At 43.2% G+C, this 25,997-nt stretch overlaps 1 pseudogene; it reads left to right on the forward strand.

Annotated features, from left to right (window-relative positions):
* Positions 1-706: 706 nt before the first annotated feature.
* Positions 707-24,560, forward strand: LOC122142035 (annotated as a pseudogene).
* The last annotated feature ends 1,437 nt before the right edge of the window (positions 24,561-25,997 follow it).

The raw sequence follows: 25,997 nt of genomic DNA on the forward strand, positions 1-25,997 counted from the left end.
TTTATTAAAATATCTCTTTTACAGAAGTGACCATCTGACACACGATCACATCAAATGCAGATTTGCTCTATCCTGTTTCTCTGCAGGTGGCCAGTACTTCCTGCTGTGTGGGTATTACTGAAGAATGAAGACAAAAAGGAAAAGTGTCCAAGGATGTTGAAATTTACAAGAAGGTCATCGATTGGGACCGTCGTATTGGAATTAGACCTCTCGGACGACCTACTTCTGGTCGAGGAGTTTGGATTTGGATTTTGGATTTCACATCACATGTGACATAAGTATATATATATATATATATGCTATATAGATATACCGCTTATACACTGCTCAAAAAATAAAGGAACACTTTGGAAAACACATCAGATCTCAATGGGGAAAAAATATCATGCAGGATATCTATACTGATAATGGACTGGGTAATTTGTTAGGAAATGAAAAGATGCCACATTGTTTAATGGAAATGAAAATTATCAACCTACAGATCTCTGGCTAAATTCAAAGACACTCAAAATTGAACGTGAAAAAAGGATGCAGCAGAGCGTAGTCCTATCCATTAAGCTAAATTTCATTGCAGCAACTCAAAATGGTACTCAGTAGTTTGTACTGGCCCCCACGTGCTAATGATCTCAGCATTGAAACATTTCTGTATTAGTCTATAATTAACATATGATTTTGTGCTTATGCTATTGGGGTTATTTTGCTCCAGTGTTGGAGTGTTCAAGAACGGCCGTGTCGAGATCATCGCTAATGACCAGGGAAAACCGCATCACTCCGGTCATACGTGGCCTTCACCACCGAAGGTGAGCGTCTCATCGGAGACGCTGCAAAGAACCAGCTGACCTCTAAACCCCGAGAAAACACCGTCTTTGACGCCAAGAGGTTGATCGTGTCGGCCGCACATGGGCGACTCGTCCGTGCAACAGGACATTAAATACCTGCCCTTTAAGGTACACATGTCTGCTAGCCTGTGTTTGAACTGTAGTCAAGTCAAGTCAAGTCCTACTTTATTGACAAGTTCTTCCACATGTACAGCATACATATAGAGAATTGGAATTGCATTACTCCTCAGACCCATGGTGGATACAGATAACTAACAAGTTAAGTAAGAGCCTAACAATACAGATAGATACAGATTAAATATAAAATTTAAAATAAAACTATACAAATAAGGGCATTTAAAAATAAGACACAATAAAAACTAAAGTTAAATAAAGCAGCGCAAGACACATGGCAGATAGAGTGCAAACCAGTGAAGTGAACAAATGATAACAATAGAAGCAATCAGACCAATGAGAGAACAACAACAGTATACAAGTGCCATGACAAGTCTCAGTTAGTCTAGCACAGAAAATCAAACCATGAGAGTGATTTTGAACCTCTTTGGGATGGCACCACAAGGTGCCGTTGACTTGCAGAACACAAGCTTCTGGAGGGCGCATAAGTTTGAACTAGTGAGTTTAGGTATATTGGTGCCGTGCCAGTGGTCATCTTGTAGGCAAGCATTAGTACCTTGATGTGAGCGGCTACTGGTAGCCAGTGTAACCTGATGAGGAGAGGAGAGTAACGTGAGCTTTTTTTGTCTCATTGAAGACAACACTCTCTGCTGCATTCTGGATCAGTTGTAGGGGCTTGATAGTACATGCAGGAAGGCCCGCAAGGAGAGGCATTACAATAGTCCCCAGTCTGGGAGAGAACAATAACTTGGACAAGAAGTTGGGTGGCTTGCTCTGACGGAAGGGTCTAATCTTCCTAATGTTGTATAAGGCAAATCTGCAGGACCGGGTCGTTGTAGCAATATGGTCTGTGAAGCTTAACTCGTGATCCATCACAACTCCTAGGTTTCTGGCTGTCCTGGAAGGAGTTATGGTTGACGAACCCAGCTGTACAGAGTAGTTGTGATGAAATGATGGGTTAGCAGGAACCACCAGCAGTTCTGTCTTAGTAAGGTTGAACTTAAGGTGATGGTCATTCATCCAGCTAGAAATGTCACTCAGACAGGTTGCAATGCGAGCAGCTACCGTCGGATCATCTGGTTGGAATGAGAAGTAGAGTTGAGTGTCATCACAATAGCAGTGATAGGAAAAGCCATGCTTCTGAATGACAGATCTTAGAAGAGAAGTGGTCCAAGTACTGAGCCTTGAGAAACCCCAGTAGCAAGAAGTTGTGACTTAGAAACTTCACCCCTCCAAGACACCCTGAAGGATCACAGGAGTGCGGTTCCAGAGATGCCCATCTTTCTGAGGGTGGACAGTAGAATCTGGTGATTAACTGTGTCAAAAGCAGCAGGTCTGTATTTTCTAGAAGTGCTGGATTTAGAGATGGTTTCTTAACCCTCTGAGGTCTAGGGGGTTTAAGTGCTGGATTTAAGTTTTGACATCCTCTGACTTTTGTGCTTTTTTCAGTTGCTTATAAATAGATACATGGCTAAAGTCTAATAACACTGTAATCAGTACAAACTGGGCTACAATAATATGTAAATAGCATGTATGTACATGATTGTGTTTTTGAGAAAACAACGTTTATGCGTGGTTAGTAAAAAACTATAATTTTGAAGTCACTGAAATAAGGTCATAAAACACATACAGAACATTTGTTCACAAGACTATCAAACATGGACCTTGTAGTCTAGAATTTTTGCTTCAAAATGATGTGAAAATCATCTTGTTTACTCACTCACAGAAAACAAAAGATTAATTAAAAATTTCTAAGACACTTTTTGTTTCAAAAGGGCATATGCGAGTAGGAATCAACTATCATGAATATCTGTGTGATTCACACCTGAGAAGACAAAGACCCACATAATGAGCTGCGTAATGAGCCTTTCAGCCAGGTATGTGACTGAGAGGGAAGAGTTACAAGAAAGAATGTGAGGACAAAATCAATGTATATATTTTTATGTTTGTCGTTATAATGAGCTGCATAAAATTATCCCTCAAAATAACTTGAGATTCACTTGCGAATGCAGTTAAAGTTTATTGGGAACAATCAAAGCTGACTCATCATCACTTGTGTGCTAAATAAAGTTTATATATAATATATATATATATATATATATAACTATATATATATATATATATACATACATATACTGACTCCCAGCTTATAAGTGATGCTTCATAAACAAATTTCGGGAGGAGCATGCATGGATAATTAACACGGCCAGTTCATCATTAGGGATTACACCGTTTACCAATCAGCTCAAGAGGAAACACCTATACCTATGCCATCTTACCAGGGATTTTTTCAGATCTGCCGCATTTTCCGGCCCCATGATAACTCCTACCCCGCCAAACACGGCCGCCGAGCACCAGGCGTTATCGCAACAGCTGCTCTTCTCGACCAGCCACACGCTGTGGCCAATAGACCGTGCAAAGCCCCGAGCTTGCCTAGCTCGACACCACCATTGTCCCACTCAAAGACCCGGCTCTCCTCGAGCGCTGGATCGCGGCAGCAGCAGGCATTCAAGGAGCCTGGGCCGCGCCCCAGATCTCACTGCAGCAAAGCCTCACTCGCTTCCTGTTGCGCGCTCAGCCTTTCACCGTGGCTTTTCCGGCCGCAGCGCAGTTTGAGGCTGCCTCCACTAGCGGCGCAGACCGTGTGTTGCAATTTAATAAATTTTAGAGTTGTCATCCACACTGAAATGTCTGAAGGCATTACATTTGCCTTACTGTGCATGTATAAACCTCACCGAGATGATACAGACATAGGTTTCATGCAATTTGTATTATATTTCGTGCAGTTCTTCTAGCAGGATCAATTTATTTATGGAAATATTTCACCATCAGAATTGATCTTAAACGCAACTGCCCTCGTGTTTGCCACAGGACAGCAATTGTGAGTAAATTTCTGTTGTCTTTTTTGGACTGCAATATGAAAAGAGTACAAAGTAAATATCTTTAGAAACAGTGTGAAAATGAATAGCACATAACTGCAAATTAATGTTAGTGCTATAAACATGTCTATTGGTACAATGTGCAGTGTTTCCCACAGCCTTACACTCTATTTGTGGCAGCACTCCCCCGCCCCCATATATACACATATATGCAAATTCATTTTCTGCCAGCAGGAGGCGATTTAAAAGCGGGAGAGATACAGGATTCTCTGGTAACGGCTGCAAAACAGCGCTGAGCTCACACACGCTGCCTTATCAAGGTATTACATGCAAAATGAAATAAAAATGAAATCGAAAATTTTCTTACCTAATTACTACACCCAATTCCCACACTGTCGCAGCAGTTCCCACTCCCGCAGGAGCCTTGCCTAATTTCCACGCTGCCACAGCAATGCCCTCTCCCACAGGAGCCTTTCCGTTTTCCCCACTGCCACAGCAGTCCCCGCTCATGCAAGAACTTTTCCATATTTCCCCACTGCAGCAGCAGTCTCTGCTCCTGCAGGAACCTTTTCCCTATTTTTCCCACAGCCGCAGCAGTGCCCGCTCCCGCAGGAGCTCTTCCATATTTTCCCACCTGGATGGTGCCCCGGGCTCAGGAGTCTTGCCGGGCTTGGAGCTCTCTCCCCAGACAGCACGCCAAATAAGCATAACCTTTATTTAATTATAAGTAAATGTGAACTTGTGAAATGGTATAGTGTATATTGTTACACTTGGAGTAAGACTGGAGTAATGATGCTGAAAATTTAGCTTTGATCACAGGAATAAATTTAATTTTAAAATATATTCAAATAGAAAGCAGTTATTTTAAATAGTAAAAATATTTCACAATATTACTGCTTTAGCAAATGCTAATTTCTGTATTTTGGATCAAATAAATGCAGGCTCATGTGTCATGCTGAAATATATAAATGAACATCACATACCTGGCATTTCCAAAATGTATATTGTGCTCTGAAGGACATACTGTTTTGAAGAGACTTTGAAGAGATGGGAGTGTGTGCCTCGCTTGGTCTTAGCTGTGTTCTAGGTTCCTGAGTGGGGCTGCTTATTTGCATTGGCTCGCTTTGCAACAGGTTATTATTTATCTGAAATAAAAAAAAAGTTGTGTTGTTGTTTACTGAGATAAACTGCATTATTAACATTATCGTGATGGTCACTGATACTATTAGTAATTTATAGGAAAAAAAGAACACAATTACCACATAGCACATTTATTGTCAGTGATATTTGCAGCTTACTTGATACAAATTTTTTTTTTTTTTTACCTCAGACGATTGAAAACACCAATGACGGGGGATAACACATTAAAAATATTTACACAAGAGCTGTCTATGTTATAGAACATAAAAAAAATTAAAAATAAAAAAAACATCCTGGCATCGTGAAACATTGAGATGATGTAAATGAAACTTCATAATGTTTCACCTGATTATACATTTAGTCAGGAATTATAGTCTGGGAAAAGTCTAACTAGTAAAATGTGTACAAGTTATATGAAAACTAATACAAGTAGATTAATAATAAAAAAGACTGACTCATGTTTATCTCTGCTGGGTAAAGCCGCTTCGTTCTTCTTTCTGAGGTAATCCAAATCTTATTCCTCTCAGCGTTCTTATTGAGGTGAATTATATCTTATTCCACTCAGCGCGAAGGGAACAGTAACATTTAAAAAACGTGAAGTACAGTCTTGCTGCTTTGTTTGCTCTGATGAGGGCGGTTACCCGTGCGAGCTTCATGTGGACGTTTATAATAACAATAGAGCGCTCGGCACGTGGGCTTGGTCGCATTAGATATAATGAAGGGAGACGTGAAAGATGGACATCACGTAGTTTTCATGTGGATTACTTTATCACAAAATATTTGTTTTGGTAGCACTTGCTTAGTTTAAAAAAAGTTTAAGAAAGTTTAGACATGTCAAGCTTTCTATAGCTATCTCTCTCATGTCTCTGTGTTGAGTATTCACTGAGTTACAGTTCATTTTAATCACGCATTTCTAAATAAAGATCACTGCAGACCAAGGCTGCAGACAGTGCACTCCCTTTGTTTTCTTTATTTTATAAATGCACAAAGTTTTGTTGTTATTATGTGTGTATACAAATAAAAGTAGACCCTTTACAGATTCGTTTGCTGTATTGCTTTTATCAGTACGATCAAAACTGAAAGTGTAATTTAAGTTCTTTTCGGTCTTATCATAAGAATTTGCCTCAAAACGCGTATCCGCGTTAGCCGATTTCAGAGGGTTAAGCAGTGGGCTTACCCGAGCCTGCTTAAATGCTGAGGGAAATGTACCAGAGTGAAGAGAGGTGTTGATAATGTGAGTAAGTGAAGGTATGAGTGAAGAAGAAATTGCTTGAAGGAGGTGAGTGGGGATAGGTTCATCCCTGATGGCAGCAGACTGACAAAGCTGTGTGTCGGGTGTGTGGGATCACCTGCGATGCAGAGGGCTTTGCAAGTGAGACGGGTTCCGTAAATGTCCTGGAGGGAGGGGAAAGAGACACCAATGATCTTCTCAGCTGTTCTCACTATGCGTTGAAGGGTCTTCCGGCAGGACGCATTACAGGCGCCATACCACACAGTGATGCAGCTGGTCAGAATGCTCTCGATGGTGCCTCTGTAGAAGGTGCACATGATGGGGGCCGATGCTCTAGCTCTTCTCAGTTTGCGGAGGAAATAGAGGTGCTGCTGTGCTTTCTTGGCCAGTGCTGCAGTGTTGTCAGTCCAGGAGAGGTCCTCTGTGATCTGCACACCCAGGATCTTGGTGCTGCTCACTCTCTCCACAGTCGCACCATTGATGGTCAGTTGAACATGTTGAGTGTGCACTCTCCTGAAGTTAACAACAATCTCTTTCATCTTCTCCACGTTCATAGAGAGGTTGTTGTCACTGCACCACCTGGCCAGGCCGCTCACCTTTCTCCTGTAGTTTGTCTCATCTCTGTTGCTGTTGAGACCCACCACAGTCGTGTCATCCGCAAACTTAATGAAGAGGTTGGAGTTGTGTGACGGTGTGCAGTCGTGGGTCAGCAGAGTGAAGAGGAGGGGGCTCAGCACACATCCTTGGGGGGCCCCAGTGTTCTGTGTGATGGAGCTGGATGTGTTGCTGCCGACCCGTACTCCCTGAGGTCTTCCAGTCAGAAAGTCCAACAGCCAGTTGCACAGCGAGGTGTTGAGCCTCAGCTGGACCAGTTTGTGAATGAGCTGTTGAGGTATGATTATGTTGAATGCTGAACTGAAGTCTATGAACAGCATTCTGATGTATGAGTCTTTTTTTCTCTAGATGTGTGAGTGCTGAGTGGAGGGTAGTTGCGATGGCACCATCGGTCAAGCGGTTGGACCAGTATGCAAACTGGAAGGGGTCCAGGAAGGGGGGAAGGCAGACTTGATATGGTGCATGACTAGCCGTTCAAAGCATTCATGAGAATAGGAGTAAATGCAACTGGACGGTAGTCATTGAAGCAGGATGGAGACTGCTTCTTCGGGACTGGAATGATGGCGGTAGCTTTGAAGCATGTGGGGACAACAGCCCCACATGCTTGGGGAAGTTGTGGCCTAGTGGTTAGAGAGTTTGACTCCTAACCATAAGGTTGTGGGTTCGAGTCTTGGGCTGGCAATACCACGACTGAGGTGCCCTTGAGCAAGGCACCGAACCCCCAACTGGTCCCCGGGTGCCGCAACATAAATGGCTGCCCACTGCTCCGGGTGTGTGTTCACACTGTGTGTGTGTTCACTGCTGTGTGTGTGCACTTTGGATGGGTTAAATGCAGAGCACGAATTCTGAGTATGGGTCAGCATACTTGGCTGTATGTCACGTCACTTTCACTTTCAGCCTGACTAAGCAAGATGTTGAAAATGTCTGTGAAGACATCAGTGAGATCTGCTGCACAGTCTCTCAGTACACATCCAGGAATGTTGTCAGGACCCGGAGCTTTGCATGCATTGATCTTGCTGAAGGATCTCCTCACACTGTCTGGGGTCAGCGTCATCACCTGGTCACCGGGAGGAGGTGGAGTCTTCTGTACAGTGGTGCTGTTTTGTTCCTCAAAGCGAGCAAAGAAGGCGTTCAGCTCGTTCAGCAGGGAGATGTTGCTGTCACAGGTCCGTGGTGGGGGCTTGTAGTCCGTAATGGTCTGTATCCCCTGCCACAGGCTCCGAGTGTCTCTGCTGTCCGGCCACACTTGAATTTCTTTGTGAACTGGTTTGGCGACTTTAACGAGTGGTCTGTATGCAGGCATTAGCATGAGAGTGATGTGGTCTGAGGCACCAAGGTGGGGGAGGGGGAGGGCCTTGTAAGCTCCTCTCTGTGTAAACAAAATCCAAAATGCTTTTACCTCTTGTCAGAAAGTTAATGTGTTGGTGTATTTTTGGGAACACACTCTTTAGGTCTGCATGGTTGAAATCCCCAGCTATGATGAGAAAAGCATCAGGGTGGGCTGTCTGCTGCTCACTGATGTGCTGGTACAGTTCATTTAGTCTCTCACTACTGTTGTTGTTGTTGGGGCTGGAGCTCGGAGGAATGTATACAGCAATGAGCAATGAGATAGAAAGGCCGACACTTAACAATCATAAACTCCACCAGGGGTGAGCAGTGTTTGCAGACCACAACAGCATCGCGGCACCAAGTGTCTTTGAGCGTAGTAGTCAAATGTAGTCCAGTTTATTGCCCAAAGAGCATACGTTAGCCAGTACGATGGTGGGGATAGCTGGCTTGTGTGGGTTAGCTGTTAGCCTAGACCAGATACCTCCGCGCTTACCCCTCTTCTGCTTCCTCTCACACCACTTGTGGCGCCTCTGCTGTGGATGAGATGCAGTAGTGGGAGTCGGTGATGGTGTAGGCTTCTGGAGCAGACCGAGATCCCGCAGCTGTTCCGCGTTGGCAGAGTTTAACTCTAAAAATGTGGTTCTGCCGACATCCAGCAGAGACTCACGACTGAATGCGCGCTTAAAGACAGGTAGACGTGATGAAGACTTACAAAAACACAGCGACTCACAAGACAAAAACACGATAAACGTTCTGACGGGAGAGAGAGAAGCCGCTGCGTGTGGACGTGCCGCCATCTTGGATTTAGCAATGCATTTTTTAACTGTATTTCTCTTTGTCTCAATGGGGACTTTAAACACCTTCTGTGTCTCTTTCAGGTTATTGAGAAGAAAAACAAGCCTCACATCCAGCTGGACATTGGATCAGGTCGGATGAAGACTTTCACCCCTGAGGAAATCTCTGCTATGGTTCTGACTAGAATGAAGGAAACTGCGGAGGCTTACCTGGGAGAGAAGGTAAAGTTTTGACACCAACATCAAGAAAACATGTAATCTCTGTTGTACTGCAGTAAAATTTCTGCTCTTCTAAAGGTCATACATGCTGTGGTCACTGTGCCCGCTTATTTCAATGACGCCCAGCGCCAGGCCACCAAAGATGCAGGGACCATCGCCGGACTGAACGTCATGAGGATCATAAATGAGCCGTAAGTATAAAATTGCTTATGCTTTGCTGTAAAACAGGCCATTTTCTTCTAGGTGTTTGTTTAAATTAACATCGGTGTTATTTTAAGATGATTGATTTGCTATTATAGCTTTTATTAATAATTTGATATTGATTTCAATTTTTATATTGTCCGCTAATAAAGTTTTAGTATTTTAATTTATTCTTATATTTATTATATATATATATATATATGTTATTTTAAGAATATATATATATATATATATATATATATATATATTAGGGCTGGGAAAATAAATCAATGCATTTCCTCTGGAATCTATTCTGAGCTTAGTTTTGAACAGCAGATGGCACTGCATGCTTTAGAAATATGGAATTACATTTGCTTCCATAAAAATGAATGAAACTTTATAAAAATGAACGAAACTTTAATTTGGTTAACGTAAAATTTTTCGTAAATTTTTAAGAATATGTCATTAATATGGAATTAAAAAAGAATGAAAATGAAATGAATTTGATAAGTATTAAATATTTAACAGGATTTTAAAATGTGCTTCATTCTTTGTTAATGTTTTTCAAAGATTCGTTTTCAGTAATCATGGATTCTGAATGCATTGTCACAGATTTCGCTTACGCTTCGCAGTTTTTTGTTTGGTGTTTTGACACAAACCTCTCGTGGGGGCGGGCTTAACAGTGATCTACTCTGATTGGATAGTGAGCTTTTGATGGACAGGTGCTCTCTGACCGGGAAGTACAGACGCCACTCAGTGGCGCGCATATTGGAAAGGACGTTCACTTGCGGATCTCAGACTTCTGGAGGGGATGTAGATTCGTAGTAGTGAGTGGAAGTAGCCAGGTGCTGAGGCTGTGGCTGTTCTATATTAAAGCATCAATGTCTTGAACTTGATGCAAGCCGCAACTGGTAGTCAGTGCCAGGAGATAAAGAGAGGTGTAACATGGGCTCTTTTGGGCTCATTGAATACCAGTCATGCTGCTGCATTCTGAATCAATTCAGAATGTTTATTAAGCACGCAGAGCAACCACCCAATAAAGCGTTACAATAATCTATCCTTGAGGTCATAAGTGCATAAATTAACATTTCTGCATTTGACATTGAAAGCATAGGTCATAATTTAGATGTATTTTTGAGATGGAAAAATGTGGTTTTACAATGCTAGAAACTTGGCTTTCGAAAGAAAGATTGCTATTAAATAGTACACAGAGGGTCATAACAAATGACGAAAAATTGACAGAGTAGCCCTCAAGTGTTAGACAGTATAATAGGTTATTATATGTGGAGGTTTATGGTCTGGCAAGGCCAGGTCACACCAAGCCGACTTAGCAACAAAACGAACTAGCAGCAACAAAAGCAGATAGAACTAGCAGCAACTAGCAGCGTCGGCAGCATCTAGACCAAAAAGCTGCGCTTGAACAAAAAGGTGAAAAATTCAAAAGGAGAACCCAAAACAAGGATATATGAGATATACGCAGATATACAAAATGTAAACAAAGCAGCGCTAGCTTACCATTTTGAATATCAGTTATTTGAAGGCTTGGGTCAGATCACGTAACATTAGAACAGCCTTCTGTCTGTGCCGCCTTTTTTATCACTTTTGCTTTAAATCTGGGGCACTGATTCGTTTGCTAAACTGAACATCCAGTCAGAGTTCTCAGTCTTGCTAATGGCCCCGATAACGATTCAACGTTGAATCTGGCAAACTGCCACTGGGGTGAGCTCGATAAGGGCCGACGTGAGGAACACACAAAACAAACTAGGCCAATAGACTCTAGCCGACAGCCTGGCGTTGCCCAATGGCCGACCATCAGCTTGGTGTGCCCCGGCCTTAACACCTCTGTTTTTTCCAGAATTTAGCAGTAGGAAATGAATAGTCATCCTGTTTTTTATATCAACTGTGCATTCAGTTAGTTTTGCGAATTGGTATATAGAAATATAGAGCTAAATATCATCCGCATTAAGTTGAAAGCTAACAGTATGTTTCCTGATGATATCTCCTAAGGGTAACATGTAAAGTGTTAAAAGCAACGGTCCTAGTACTGAGCCTTGTGTTACTCCATACTGCACTTGTGATCCTGATTATTCACTGCTAAAAATTGATGACACTCAGATAGGTAAGATTTGAACCATGCCAATGCAATTCCATTAATGCCAACATCATTTTCTAGTCTATTCAACAGAAGATAAAAAAATAAAATTCAATAAACTTTTTAAGAAGATTTCCCCCCATATTTTGATACATTTTAAGCCGTTTCTTGCTTAAAATTGCCAATGTTAGTTTTAAAGTTATTTTATTTCAGTTAAAGTGCCCCTATTATGGGTAAAGAAAGGTTTATATTTTGGTTTTGGGAGTCCCCAACAACAGGTTGACATGCATGCAAGGTCAAAAAACACTTTCATTGTCTTAAAATATGCATTATTTTTTTTCCTTTTTTGCTCAATGACTCCCAAACGATTCGTTTAACGATTCATTTTTCCAAACTCCTCCTTTGCATGACGCTAAACTGCAGTGATTGGTCTGATGACGCAGTATGTCATGATTGGTCTACTGTGTGCAGCACAGGTCAATAACAGAACACCCATCACCATTACTGAGCCCACAGCTCAGTGGTAAACACCCAAACAGTCATGTTACATTCACTATTCATCTTTATATTTCTAGACAATTGCGAGTGAATAGATATTGCTGTGAGACCTACACACAACTAAACACGTATTTTGCATGCCACAGTAGGCTTCAGAGTACATGACGGCAAGTTTTTAAAATAATTACTCCACTTTCAGAATAAAAACATCCTGATAATTTACTCACCCCCATGTCATCCAAGATGCTCATGTTTGTTACGGAATACCCAGGAGGCTGAGGATAACAGAAAGTCAGTTTTATTCAGGCACAAGCAGAGGAGCGGGTAGTGCTGGGAAAAGTGATGTGGAGACTGGCAGTGATGAATGGATCCGTAGTAGAGGGGTAGAGACGTCAAAGGAGGGAGGTGTACCACACACACGCACGGAGATGGCTGGGAGCTTCTGGAGATCGCTGGAGAGAGGTAAGTAGAGATAGAGTTAGTCCTTAGAGTTAGCATAAAGGTAAGACCTTGTTTGCGAACGAGAGCGGACGCTGACTGAGTGCGTGTGTGTGGTATTTGTAGTGCAGAGGTGATTGAATGTTGATGAGGGTCAGGTGGAAGTGCTCAGTACTCAGGTGAGGGCGTGCGCTGTGATTGAATGGAGGTGGAACCTGGCGTGTCTGTAACAGTATCCCCCTCCCCACAGCCCGCTCCTGAGGGCCGAGGACCCCAACAACGTGGTGGACGTCCTCTTCCTCTGGGAGCTGGCCTGTTAGGATGACTGGAGTGGAAGGTGTTTAGTAAGTTCGGATCCAGGATGTCGTTGCGTGGGACCCATCAACGTTCCTCTGGACCATATACTTCCCAGTCCACTAGGTATTCAAGTTATCCACCACGCCGCCGGGAGTCCAGGATGTCTCTTACTTCGTAGGCAGCACCGTCTTCAAGGAGGAGTGGAGGGGGGGCTTCGGCTTCGCCAGGTTCTGTGGAGGGAGAAACAGAGGGATGGTGAGGCTTAAGGAGAGACACATGGAAAGTGGGGTGAATCCGGTACTCAGGTGGTAATTGGAGTTTGTAAGTGACCGGATTGATCTGCTCAAGGATGGTGAATGGGCCACTGAATCTGGGACTTAGCTTGCGGCAGGGCAGGCGCATGTCCCTGGTGGACAGCCAGACCTTCTGACCGGGTTGGTATGCCGGGGCCTCAGATCGGCGAAGGTCGGCTGTCATCCTGCGCCTGTGTAGGGCCCGCTGGAGTTGGTGGTGGGCCGCGTCCCAGACCCTCTCGCTCTCCCGGAACCAGTAGTCGATGGTGGGGACATCCAAGGGTTCTCCTGACCAGGGGAAGAGTGGAGGTTGGTAGCCGAGCACGCACTGGAATGGAGTGAGTCCAGTGGTAGGTTGTCGCAGGAAGTTCTGTGCGTACTCGGCCCACCCTAGGAACTGGTTCCAGGAGTTCTGGTGGCCTTGACAGAAGGTACGGAGGAAGCGTCCAATCTCCTGAACCTTCCTCTCCGTCTGCCCGTTAGATTGTGGATGGTATCCGGAGGACAGACTGATGGCCACACCTAGGAACGAATGGAATGCTTTCCATACCCGGGAGATGAACTGAGGACCTCTGTCTGAGACGATGTCTTCTGGGATGCCGAAGTACCTGAAGACGTGGTTAAATAGTAACTCGGCCGTTTCCATGGCCGTGGGCAGACCTTTCAGGGGGAGAAGACGACATGACTTAGAAAATCTGTCCACTATGACAAGAATGCAGGTATTATTATCAGAAGGAGGAAGATCAGTAATAAAATCCACTCCTAGGTGTGACAACGGGCGATTAGGGACGGGCAGAGGATGGAGCTTGCCTGATGGTAGATGGCGTGGGCTTTTAGAGACGGCGCAGTCTGTACATCCGTTCACGTACCTTCTAACGTCAGAAGCCATGTTGGGCCACCAGAAGCGTTCCCTTAGCAACGAGAGGGTTTCATTGACCCTCGGGTGACCAGTGCCAAGAGATGTGTGAGCGGAGTGAATGAGTGGAGTGCACCGTGTCCTGGGGATGTACTGGTGTCCCGGTGGGCAACCCGGCGGGGTGTTGGTAGCAGGATCAGATGGAGGAAGGGTCTCGGCAGACCAGGTAATGGGGCTGATGATGACTTTTTCTGGGAGTATGGTTTCTGGTTCCTCTAGTTTTTCTTCGGGGGCGTGACACTGGCACAGGGCGTCAGCCTTCACGTTCTTAGCCCCTGGGCGATACGAGATGGTAAAGTGGAAGCGGGTGAAGAATAGTGCCCAGCGGGCCTGTCTTGGATTTAACTTCTTGGCGACCCGAAGATACTCAAGGTTCCTGTGGTCAGTGAGAACCAGAAAGGAGTGTTTGGCTCCCTCCAGCCAATGCCTCCATTCTTTCAGGGCCAACTTGATGGCCAACAGCTCACGGTTGCCGATGTCATAATTTACCGCGGCGCATGGGTGGAGGCGACTGGGATTCCCCTGCTGCTGAGATAAGACAGCTCCCACTCCGGTAGTAGAGGCGTCGACTTCAACGACGAAGGGTCGGTTGGGGTCAGGATGGACCAGGAGTGGAGCAGTCGTAAATGCCTTCTTGAGGGAATTGAAGGCCTCTGTGGTGGCTGGAGTCCAAGAGAGTGATTTTGGTTTATTCCAGAGGAGACTAGTGAGAGGGCTGGTGATGGCACTGTAGTTTTGGATGAAACGTCTGTAGAAATTGGCAAAGCCAAGGAATCGTTGGAGTTCTTTGATGGTGGTAGGAATGGGCCAATTCCTTACAGCATTTACCTTCCCCTCGTCCATCCGGATGCCACTGCTGTTGATGTTGTAACCAAGGAACTGCACTGAGGCCTGATGGAAGGAGCATTTCTCGGCCTTGAGGTAGAGCTGAAAGGCCCTCAGGCGTTGTAGGACCTCCGTAACGTGGCGACGAAGTTCCGCTAGGCTCCGGGAGTAAATGAGGATATCATCAATGTAGACGAGGACGAACTTATGGAGGAACTCCCGGAGCACCTCATGGATGAAATCCTGGAAGACGGAGGGGGCGTTAACAAGTCCATACGGCATCACGCAGTACTCATAGTGGCCAGTAGGGGTGATGAAGGCAGTTTTCCACTCGTCCCCCTCTTGTATCTGGATGAGGTTGTAGGCGCTGCAGAGGTCCAACTTGGTGAAGACAGTGGCACCACGGAGATGTTCCAGGGCAGCTGGGACGAGGGGAAGTGGATATTCGGAACTTGACAGTTATGTTGTTAAGAGCCCGATAATCGATACAGGGTCGTAAGCCTCCGTCCTTCTTTTCAACAAAGAAGAAACTCGAAGCAGCAGGGGAGGAAGATGGATGAATGTAACCCTGGGCCAGCACCTCCTTGATGTACTCCTCCATGGCCTTCTCCTCCGGAATGGGAAGGGGGTAGATCCTTCCTTTAGGCACTGGTTCACCCGGAAGCAGATCGATGGCACAATACCACGGCCGGTGTGGAGGCAGCTTGGAAGCCCATTTGGGGCAGAATACGTCACTGAAGGGGGCATAGCATGTTGGGATGGAGATGGATTGGTTTTCCACCGGGCTCTCAATTGAGGTAGTACAAACTGCAAGAGGTGCAGGGGTAGGTTTGGTTGGGACAGGACAACCGGTGATGCAGCTCTGGAAACAGGAGTCACCCCACTTAAGGACTTCGCCCGTCTTCCACGAGATGACAGGATTATGCTGCTCCAACCATGGGTGCCCTAGGATGACGTCAGCGGTGGATTCCTCCAGAACCAGCAGGTGGATCTCCTCTTGGTGGAGTAGTGCGGTTTGGAGGGTAATGGGACCCACACTATGACGCACACATCTTCTACTCAACGGCCTTCCAGTTATTGTGTGGACCTGGTAGGCTGACGGCGTTGCCGTGGTAGCGAGTTTGAGTTGACGGCAGAGGGCACCTGAGATAAAGTTGCCGGCTGACCCAGAATCGAGGAGGGCGGAAACTGGAAGAGAGATGTCAGCGGCAGTATGTGTCACAACAGTGGTGAGTGGTTTCATTTGATACTTCGAAGGGAGAATGGCACTCACCATGGGACGAGGAGGACGGACGGGGCATACAGAGATGAAATGCCCCGGGGATGTACAGTAGAGGCATAGATTCTGGGCCAGCCGTCTTTGTCTTTCAGCCGCAGTGAGTCGTATGTTAGTCGACTAGCATAGGTTCGTTGGCTGGTTCTGGGGAGCTGACGGCCTCTGGTCGGCAGAGTGGCGAGTTGAGATACGCCTGGCCCTGGTGCTCTTCTAGGCACAACTGCATATGGGTGGCGAAGAGGATGGAGAGTTGAATGAACCGTTCAAGCCCGATGGTATCCTCGTATGCAGCGAGATGCAACTGCACTCGAGGTTCCAATCCCTGACGGTAGGTAGTCAGCAAGCCCTGTTCGTTCCATCCACTGGTGGCCGCTAGAGTCCTGAACTGAAGAGCATATTCATTGACAGACTTTTTTCCCTGTTTAAGGTTATACAGCTTCTCACCAATAGACAAGTCCCAAGCTGGTCTGCCAAAAACTTCTCAGAAATGGTCGATGAAGCTGGAATAAGACTGGATAACTGGGTTATTCTGAGTCCAAATTGAATCTGCCCACAGAAGTGCTTTACATTGCAGTTGAGAAATTACGAATGCTACCTTGGATCTCTCGGTTGGGTACAAGTGCGGTTGCATCTCCAGGACCAGCGAGCATTGAAGAAGAAAACCACTGCAATCTTCCACCGAACCAGAGTAGGGTGCCGGCCTGGCCATGGGACTGGCATGCACGGTGAGGAAGGGCTGGCGTTGTTGGCGGAAGTGCTCGCTGGTGTCGGGGATGTGGGTAGAGTGGTGAGTGTCTGACGTAATGCATCGACCAGGTCTTGGGTGGTGTCATTGTTGATGGTGGTTGTGGCGATCGGTGTTGGTCCGGTCTTCTGTTACGGAATACCCAGGAGGCTGTGGATTGGAGAAAGACAGTTTTATTCAGGCACAAGCAGAGGAGCGGGTAGTGCTGGGAAAAGTGATGTGGAGACTGGCAGCGATGAATGGATCCGTAGTAGAGGGGTAGAGACGTCAAAGGAGGGAGGTGTACCACACACACATGCACGGAGATGGCTGGGAACTTCTGGAGATCGCTGGAGAGAGGTAAGTAGAGATAGAGTTAGTCCTTAGAGTTAGCATAAAGGTAAGACCTTGTTGCGAACGAGACCGGACGCTGACTGAGTGCGTGTGTGTGGTATTTGTAGTGCAGAGGTGATTGAATGTTGATGAGGTTCAGGTGGAAGTGCTCAGTACTCAGGTGAGGGCGTGCGCTGTGATTGAATGGAGGTGGAACCTGGCATGTCTGTAACAGTGTTTCCCTTTCTTCAGTCGCAAATAATTTATCAGTCGCAACATACATAACGAAACGATCGGTCATTTTCTTAAATAAATAATTAAAAAAAAAAAAAAAAAATGATTGCTCTGCGATGCGCATGCAAACTCTGTGTACAACGGTTCAAGACAGGGTATGTCTAAAAACTCCCAACACTTTTTTTTTTTGGAAAGAGTGTTTGACCATCCTTGCACGTTCACTTTTTAAACACTGGAACAGTGCTTCTGCAGCGATTTAAGATGATTTTGGAGTTGGAGGAGAAAATGAGTTGGGAGTTTTTCCACATACCCTAACTGTACCCTAACAGATCTCCAATCACAGTGCAGAGCACAGCGTCTTCTCCACAGGAATCCGTCACGGTGTTTGAGGGAGGGGAGGTTCAAGTTTTCCCGGGTCTGCACGCACAACAAGTGGGCGGGCATAAATATGCTAATATTTCAGTTTGACGTCACCTTGAAACAGCTAAAGGGTCATTTTAAAAATGACTCATTTTCATGACTCGGTGTTGACTCTTTCTTTTGACAATAACTTTATACACGGTGCACTTTTAGATTTAAAACTTTGCAGGATGTTTAGAGCTGTGTTACACACAGTGGTGTAATGTAACGAAGTAAAAATACTTCGTTACAGTACTTAAGTATTTTTTGGGAGTATCTGTACTTTACTTGAGTTTTTATATTTCAGCCAACTTTTACTTTAACTCCACTACATTTCCTAATTAAATTGTATACTTTTACTCCAATACATTTCCCCAAGTATATTCATTACTTACTACAAAATAGTCAGAAGAACACAGACTGCAGGAAAGCAGGTTTAACAAATCAGTGGTCTGGCATTTGCAAGTTAGACTCAAAAAAAAAAAAAAACGCCTTTGCTCATGTGCAAACAAGCACAGATAATTTCATTTTCCACTCAAGTCAAGGCTGAGGTGTGCGATATACAGCATCGTCTGCGATTAATATGGTAAGTGTTGTTGTAATGATGTGCAATCTGACGTTATCAAGTAGGCTATATCACCAAATCACACACAGAGTGCATGCATATTGATTTATTAGTCTATTAAAACTCAAAACGCCATGATTGAATGAATCGGTTGAACCTCAGTGACTCACTCATTAACAGTCACCGTGCTGTCACCTACTGGCGGTTTTAATTTCACATGTCAACTATTTTTTTTTTCCATGTTTTAAATATATTTATATTTTTTTTATATAGTTTTGGTTAACGATAACCCTGATGGACATCTTGTTGCTCTCCACAGAACCGCTGCCGCTATCGCTTACGGTCTGGACAAGAGTGACGGTGTGAAGAACATCCTGGTGTTTGATCTCGGTGGTGGCACCTTTGACGTTTCCCTGCTGACCATTGATAAGGGCGTCTTTGAGGTGGTGGCCACCAATGGAGACACTCACCTCGGCGGCGAAGACTTCGATCAGCGCGTCATGGAGCACTTCATCAAGCTATACAAGAAGAAGACCGGCAAGGATGTGCGCAAGGACAACCGCGCCGTGCAGAAGCTGCGTCGTGAGGTAGAGAAGGCCAAGAGAGCGCTGTCCACCCAGCATCAGGCCCACATCGAGATCGAGTCCTTCTTCAGGGGTGAAGACTTCTCCGAGACACTGACCCGTGCCAAGTTTGAGGAGCTCAACATGGTAAGAGAAGCTCTTTACCAACAAATCCTTCAACAAATCTTCCCAGGCGCCGCAGCAAAAATGGCTGCCCACTGCTCCAGGTGTGTGTGCGCACTTGGATGGGTAAAATGCAAAGCTCAAATTCCTAGTATATAACACCATACTTGACCACCTGTCTTGTCCTTTCCTTTCCTTTTAAAATAACAAAAAACCCACAGCAGATTACTAAAACTTTTGAATTAAAATTAAAAATATAAAAATAAAAAAAACGAATTTAAAATGTTGAAAGATACTATCATAGTTTATTGATTTATTTTTTTTTAATAACTGTGATTGTGCCTGTATCTTTTCAATGCATGAAAAATAATCAATGTTTTGTGCTCTTATCCTCACAGGACTTGTTCCGCTCCACCATGAAACCAGTGCAGAAGGTTCTGGAAGACGGTGACATGAAGAAGTCTGACATTGACGAGATCGTCCTGGTCGGCGGCTCCACTCGTATTCCCAAGATCCAGCAGCTGGTGACGGAGTTCTTCAACAACAAGAAGCCGTCCAAAGGAATCAACCCGGATGAGGCTGTGGCTTACGGAGCCGCCGTCCAGGCTGGAGTCCTGTCAGGAGAAGAGGACACCGGTGAGTCCCTCTATAACCTTTAATGATGGCCACGTCTAGGGCTGGGCTGTCTAATTACACCAAGTCTCTTATAAGATACTTACTGGCTGAAATGTGTTGAACAGGTGACCTGGTGCTTCTGGACGTTTGCCCTTTGACCCTGGGCATTGAGACGGTTGGAGGAGTGATGACCAAACTCATTTCCAGGAACACCGGTGTGCCTATTGGTAAATCCAAGATCTTCACCACCACTTCTGACAACCAGCCAACGGTGGCCATCAAAGTTTATGAAGGTGAGCAACATTTTTTTAGTCAAAACTGACTCTGTTTACTTAATCTTGTTGGATTACATTTATAACCAATTTTTATTCATTATTTTATATGAAAAGAGTGTTAATGCTTTTGTTTTAGATTTTCAAGATTAAAAAAATATATAATTCAAGAAACTTTTTAAGAAGTTTTTTTCCCCCATATTTTGATACATTTTAAACCATTTGAAAAAGTACATTTTATTGAAGATAATCATATTAAAAAAAATCAATCGTATTCAACTTATGATTTTTTTCTTTCAAGATTTTGCTTCATTTTAAGCCATTATTTGCTCTAAAATAGCCATCTTAGCTGGCATGGTGTCTGTTACGCACTGCACAGAGACAAGAAGATTGAAGATTCAAACACTAAGGGGTAAACATAGTACACAAGCATAGTCCAAACATGGAAAAAGTCCAAAGCATAGACTAAGCAATGAATCAGTGAATAACCAGGCTTAAAATAGGGTGAGACTGATGAGGTAATGAGACACAGACCAGGGACACAAGACCACTGGAACCAGATGAGTCCTTTGCACAATGTGACTTTGCTGGAGCCTGGAATTTAACTGCTGGTTTCGTCTGGCCAGAGGAGAACTGGCCCCACGACTGAGCCTAGTTTCTCTCCATTCTGTCACCTATGAAGTTTTGGTTTCTTGCTGCTGGCGCCTTTGGCTTGGCTAGTTGGGGACGCTTGACTGATTGCACAGACACTATTGGAAGAGAGCTGAACTGGTTGATGACATCACTGAATCATCAACGAACTGACTTTAGCTGGAAAAATGACACTCTGTTATTGCATCATTGAAAAACTACTTTCCTGTTTGACACTGTAAAGCTGCTTTGACACAATCAGTGTTGTATAATGCACTATATAAATAAAGGTGACTTGAGTTGACTTTCTTTGTAGAATTTATTAGGTACAGGTCATAAAAAAATTATTCATTACCTCATCCGTGAACATGATTCATGAATTCTATACTTCCAGAGCTGTTGAGAATTATTTTAGTTCACCGCAAGCGGTCACATGGTTCATGAAGCTCTCAATTGCTCCAAACAACTTCATGCTTGCAATATGTTTGAATGGGTTTAAGCAGATCGACAGCAGCTTCACTTTATTTGCAGCAATTTCTAGTAATTATTAACACATTATGTGCAGTGATTGTGTATTGATGCACATAATGTGCACATAACTACGCTGACGTCATTTTACAATAGAATTTTATTCTGGGAAGTGATAAAGAATCAGCATTAATATGTTGGTACTGCTTGTCAGTCAAATGTGACCTCAAAGGGATAGTTCACCCAAAAATGAAAATTCTGTCATTAATTACTCATCCTCAAGTCGTTCCAAACCTGTAAGACCTCCGTTCATCTTCGGAACACAAATTAAGATATTTTTGATGGGATTTGTTAGCTCTTTGACCCTCCCATAGACAGCAAGGGTACTACCATGATCAAGGTCCAGAAACAGAGTAAGGACATCAGTAAAGTATCCCATGTGACATCAGTAGTTCAACCGCAATTTTCAGAAGCTACAAAAATACTTTTTGAAGAAGAGTATCATGATGTATGCGCGCACTTCCACTTCATTTTCCCGCTTCATGGGAGAGTCAAAGAGCTCTCAGAATGCATCCAAAATATCTTAATTTGTGTTCCGAAGATGAACGGAGGTCTTACGGGTTTGGAACAACTTGAGGGTGAGTAATTAACAAAAAAAACAAAAACAAAAAAAAAAAAACATTTTTGGGTGAACTATCCCTTTAATGATGAAATTGCATTTACAATAATGATCCATGAATGACCATTTAAAATATAACATTTTCTTATATGATTATTATTTATATTACAATTAGTGTAGTATTTAGGGTAAAAATAGATGCGTTTTTAAATTCAAGTGCAAAGAGACAAATTAAAGGTGTTTGGTGGCCAGAAATATTTTCATATGTTATGCTATGGTTTAACCACTAGATTCCCGTATGGCTGTTTAATGGATATAGCCTACATGTATTTAGCTCTACTGTAGTTGCTCAAGTGTTTTGCTTGTCATAATTGCTTGCTTTTTTTAGGTTTTGCATTTGAATGTATATTTAGACATTATCAAAAACTCAATTTTTGTAAGTTTCTATTTTTTATGTTAAATCTAAGAAGGTTAATTACTCACATCCCAGTGTTATTTTATGATATCATTCAGCAAAACTTGCATTCCTTGAATGAGCAGTCTCCACTGAAACTCATTCAACCTCCTACAGAGAGAGAAAGATTGCAGAATGACTAAAAACTTAAAAATATGAAAATTAGCATCTGGTTATGGTCATTATTAAGGAGTTTCTAACTTTATCTGACTGCAATTATAGTATAACGACCTATTATCTAACAACAAACATTAACTATAACACGCTTCATAAAATACCTCTACTGTCCAGATTTCCAATAGGTCAATTCATGCATTAAAATGTCAAAAAATTTTATTTCTTCAATTTACCAGCGAGTGTCCTTAAGAAACACTGAAATAATGTGCTTCAATGCTGAAACTACTGGCTGCTCCATTACACACTTTACTTTCCTTATTCCTCAGTTCCTATGAAAGCCTATGGGAGTGTTTCAACTCAGTTTCTCAACGGATCTCTGGATGGTCAAAAAATGACATCTCCCATCATTCCACTCTCCTTTATAGTGTCATCAAGCTTCGTCTTTCTGATTGTTTTGAAAATGTGACCTCTAGCGATGACAACTTACATATTGTTTCTTTAATCTTCAGAGTAGAATCTGTTCTCATTCTTTCCCTCAATCTTTCCAGGTGAGCGTTCGTTGACCAAGGACAACAACCTCCTGGGCACCTTTGACCTGACTGGCATCCCTCCAGCCCCCCGCGGTGTCCCCCAAATAGAGGTCACCTTCGAGATCGACGTCAATAGTATCCTGCGTGTCACCGCAAAGGACCTGGGCACAGGCAACAAGAACAAGATCACCATCAGCAATGACCAGAACCGGCTGACACCCGAGGACATTGATCGCATGGTGAACGAAGCTGAGCACTTTGCTGAAGAGGACAAGAAGCTGAAGGAGCGCATCGATGCCCGCAACGACCTGGAAAGCTATGCCTACTCCCTGAAGAACCAGATTGGGGATAAAGAGAAGCTGGGTGGCAAGCTGTCATCCGACGATAAGGAGGCCATCAAGAAGGCCATTGAGGAGAAGATAGAGTGGCTGGAGTCTCACCAGGATTCAGATCTCGAGGACTTCCAGGCCAAGAAGAAGGAGCTGGAGGAGATCATGCAGCCCATCATAAGCAAGCTGTACGGCAGTGCAGGCGGCCCGCCACCAGAGGAGGAAGACGAAAAGGATGAGTTATAGATTGTCCAGACTTTGTTTTCAATCGCATGATGCCCTCGACTCTCTAGGTGTACATATTGAACACGCAGATATTTTTGTACGAGACGGGCAAACGTAAAGCCTCAAATCTCTTCAGGAAAGACTTGGTGGGAAGCGTTAGAGAGTTGCGTTTGTTGGCTTTTCTCTTCATTCTGTTGGAGATTTTGTCAGCCTGGTTTGTGGCTTAATTAGGGGTGTGGGAAAAAATTGATTCACATATGTATCGTGATTCTAACTTCTAAATCGATTGTCTAAAGTGTTACATTTCTTTGACTTCACTGTACTAGTTATTGGCATGTTAGAGTTATTCACAGTAAGCCGTGAAAAAGGACTCAATGCAGTGTTCACTCTGACGGACACTCAGCTGAAGCGCAAGCACAAATTCCGCCTCTCATATGCATGCAATCCTGAATTAAGTTCTCTTTCACAGTTTATTACACTTATACAGTCAAATTCACACACAATTGTCAAAATGCACTTTGTGTGGAGTATTCACATAAACAGTCTATGTCATATGTGAACACAGACAGTTGGAAGCAAATTGGATGTGTAACAGTATCTTAGATCCATGGATTTGTTCTTAAAGTGACAGGGCAACTATTAAACTGTTGCCGCCTGTCATACTAATGTTAATTAAAAAAACAACAACCCTGAATCACTTTGGTATTTTTATTATGAATCAATTTATATGTAGTTAATACAATGCAGAATATACTGTATTTTATTTTTATATTTGATCATTCAGTTTCTGTAGTATTTCTTAAGACATGTTTCTCTTGTTTTGTCCTGTCTATTGTATTTGTCCTATTGTTTATTTTATTTACCAGTTTTATGTTTGCAAAGGTTTTTATTTTTGAATCAAGGAATATATTATCCCTTAACGAAAATTAACCATGGTTTTACCACAAATAAAACTGAAGAAAACAAAACATGGTTACTATAGTTAAACTATGGTAACCACAAATTAAGCATAGTTATACCATAGTTTAACCATGGTATTTGTAGTAAAAGTGTGGTTATACAAATGGTAATCAGTTTGCCAAAAAACCATGGTTACTACATTTTTACTACAATAAAACCATGGTTAATTTTTATGTACTATGTGGTTTTTCTATTTGCTGCCATGCTTAACTACAGACGACTGCTGGTCCTGACTGCAGTCATCTTAAATGGCATTTGTTTTATAATACTGGGTTGACTACAATGGGAAGAAACAAACAATACATTTTAAGGTTTACATTTAATTCAGTGTGATTTTTTTCTTTAAGACCTATTAAAATGTCTATTGCAGTCAAATAGGAAAAATAACACAAAACTGTAAACTAGAATAAAATCAATGCAAAACAGTGCTGTGATCTTTGTTTGGAACTATTTTCATTGCCAAAATTGAGCCAAAAAAATTGATTCAAAATCGTCAAGTCACCTTTATTTATATAGCGCTTTTAACAATACAGACTGTAACAAAAAAATACTGAACGGCATTAAAAAGATAAAGCAAAAAGGCAGTTCATCATTGAATTCTGGGCTTCCATACCACCTCAGCAGTGCCACAAACTGATCACCACCTTGCCACGCCGAATTGAGGCAGTAATTAAAGCAAAAGGAGCCCCTACCAAGTATTGAGTACATGTGCAGTAAATGAACATACTTTTCAGAAGGCCAACAATTCGCTAAACATGTTTCTTTATTGGTCTTATGAAGTATTCTAATTTGTTGAGAATTGGTGGGTTTTTGTTAAATGTGAGCCAAAATCATCACAATTAAAAGAACCAAAGACTTAAACTACTTCAGTCTGTGTGCACAATTTATTTAATACACAAGTTTCACAATTTGAGTTGAATTACTGAAATGAACTTTTTTACGACATTTTAATTTATTGAGATGCACCTGTATATCCAACTAGTGCGGTGGGGACTTATACCATCTTGTCCTATGTTTTCAAATGAGTGTATCTGGATGCATCCAGTGACAGCTAGGAACAGAATAGCTGACAACAAGGGAAATGAAAGGTAAGCCCTGCTCTCAGTTGTTGTATTGAACCTTCAATGCTTATCTTGCTGGTTCTGTCCACTGCTTTTGGAAGGGCATCTCAGGAACTGCACTCCAGTGGTTCAAGGTCTTAGCTCTCAGATCTTGGAGGGGTAAGGTGCCCATGTCGCAAGATCTAGCTACTGGGGTACCTCAAGGCTCAGTGCTTGGAAGGTGTCTCTTCTCGGTCTACATGTCATCACTAGGTTGTGTCATTCCGAAACATGGCTTTTACAATCACTGCTATGCTGTTGACACTCAACTCTACTTCTCATTCCATTCTAATGATCCGATAATAGCTGCTTGCATCTCAGCATATATCACAGACATTTCTTGCTGGATGAAGAATCATCACTTTCAACTCAACCTTGCCAAGACAGAACTGCTTGTGGTTTCAGCAAACCCATCACTTCATCACAATTTCACAATCCAGCTAGGTGCATCAACCATAACACCTTCCGGGACAGCCAGGGACCTTCGAGTTGTGATTTATGATCAGCTGAATATTACTGTTACAGACGAGTATTGCAACAGAGTTGAGGATCCAAATGAAGGCTTTGTATCCAGGGCAAGACAAAGGGATAAGCCACATGAAGGGTTTGTGTTCAGGGCAGGAAGAAGGTGTTAGAAAAACCAGGAAAACAATCCAGAGTCAAAAAAAAAAAAAACACAGGCAAGACAAGAAAACAAAACAAGGCAGGATAAGAGAAAAACTATCAGCAGTGATTTAAGTACCTGAAAGCCATACTCAAGTA

This window comes from Cyprinus carpio, chromosome A5, assembly GCF_018340385.1.
Source record: "Cyprinus carpio isolate SPL01 chromosome A5, ASM1834038v1, whole genome shotgun sequence".
NCBI classification, from domain to species: Eukaryota; Metazoa; Chordata; class Actinopteri; order Cypriniformes; family Cyprinidae; genus Cyprinus; species Cyprinus carpio.